General features: G+C 40.8%; 1 non-coding gene across 1 annotated transcript; it reads right to left on the bottom strand.

Moving 5' to 3' along the window:
* Positions 1-946: 946 nt before the first annotated feature.
* TRNAC-ACA lies at positions 947-1,018 on the bottom strand. The gene has a single exon. It is a non-coding gene; the product is annotated as a tRNA-Cys (tRNA).
* Positions 1,019-1,337: the final 319 nt, after the last annotated feature.

Below are 1,337 nucleotides of genomic sequence, written 5' to 3'. Positions count from 1 at the left end.
TAAAAAGGTTTCATTAAAGATATGGCTTATGATCACAGAACCATGGAAAGACTGAAGGATAGAAAAGGATTTTTCTGTGATTATAGCTAAAACTACTAGTTATTACTCTTTGCCTTGGAGGGTTCCATCGAATACTAACCATAATAGTTATAAATCAAACCCATTCATATTCTCTACAAAAAAAAAAGAAGGGCAGAGGGGAGGGAAGAAAGTCAATTTCAAGATTTTCAAGGGAACTTCCATGAGATCTATCCAGTCTAACAAAAAAGAAGAAAAAAAAATTTTCTGAATTAATCTTGGAAATAAGAGCTTTACGGGATGAAGGGACTAGAATGCCAATTGCTGGTTTCAGCTCCCCTCCCTGCAAACCGCTGTTGAAAAGAATCTTTGGAATGGTAGCAAGTATTCCCTGTTGACAAAGTTGTATCTAAGCTCTATTCAACTTTTCTCCAATCTAAGACATAGACTTCAGCCTTTAACGGGAAGATTCACTGAAGCTTCTCTGAGAATAGCATTTTCCAAACTGTACTAAAGAGGAACAAGAAGTATACAAGATGCTAATGAATATTACTAAATAAAACAGTACTACAGTCAAGTAACTTTGGGAAAGCTGAGTTCAATATTTTTTTTGCAGCCTTAGATACAAGCATGTATATTCTGTATCTTCATTGGGGACATACTCAGAATTTCTCAAACTGATTTGACCTTAGAATACCCTTTTATTTTGTGGAACTTGTAATCCTATCTCATAGGTCTAGTATTCCAAAAAGGAGCCACGTACTCTTTCCTTATGTAAGTTTTAGAAAGAAAGAAAGAAAGTGAAGTCGCTCGGCCGTGTCCGACTCTTTGCGGACCCGTGGACTGTAGCCTACCATGCTCCTCTGTCCATGGGGATTTTCCAGGCAAGAGTACTGGAGTGGGTTGCCATTTCCTTCTCCAGAGGATCTTCCCAATCCAGGGATCGAACCTGGGTCTCCTGCATTGTAGGCAGACGCTTTACCAACTGAGCCACCAGGGAAGTCCAAGTTTTAGAAAGGCGAGGTTAACTGAATAGAAGGTGGAGAAATAAAACTACCCGCTGGCCATGGCTTTGACCTTATGCCTGAGAGTGATGAGCCTTTACTTTCATGGTCTCTGGGTTCATCACTGAAGTGACAGTCTCTAATGCCTCGTTCTATGATTTTCAGGGCCACCCTCACAGCAACATGAAGGAGCGTTAGAATTACTCTCTCCTACAATCATCAGATCAGGGTTGGCTTTGGTGGTGAACTTAGGACACAAAGCAGGGGTTTCTTTCCATGCTGTGGTGGCTAAGAGCTCTGGAAAACTGAAGGAGC

The sequence above is a fragment of the Bubalus bubalis genome, chromosome 16 (assembly GCF_019923935.1).
Source record: "Bubalus bubalis isolate 160015118507 breed Murrah chromosome 16, NDDB_SH_1, whole genome shotgun sequence".
Classification (NCBI taxonomy): domain Eukaryota; kingdom Metazoa; phylum Chordata; class Mammalia; order Artiodactyla; family Bovidae; genus Bubalus; species Bubalus bubalis.
The sequence above is the reverse complement of the archived record's forward strand: the minus strand, read 5'-3'. Positions and strand labels throughout refer to the sequence as shown.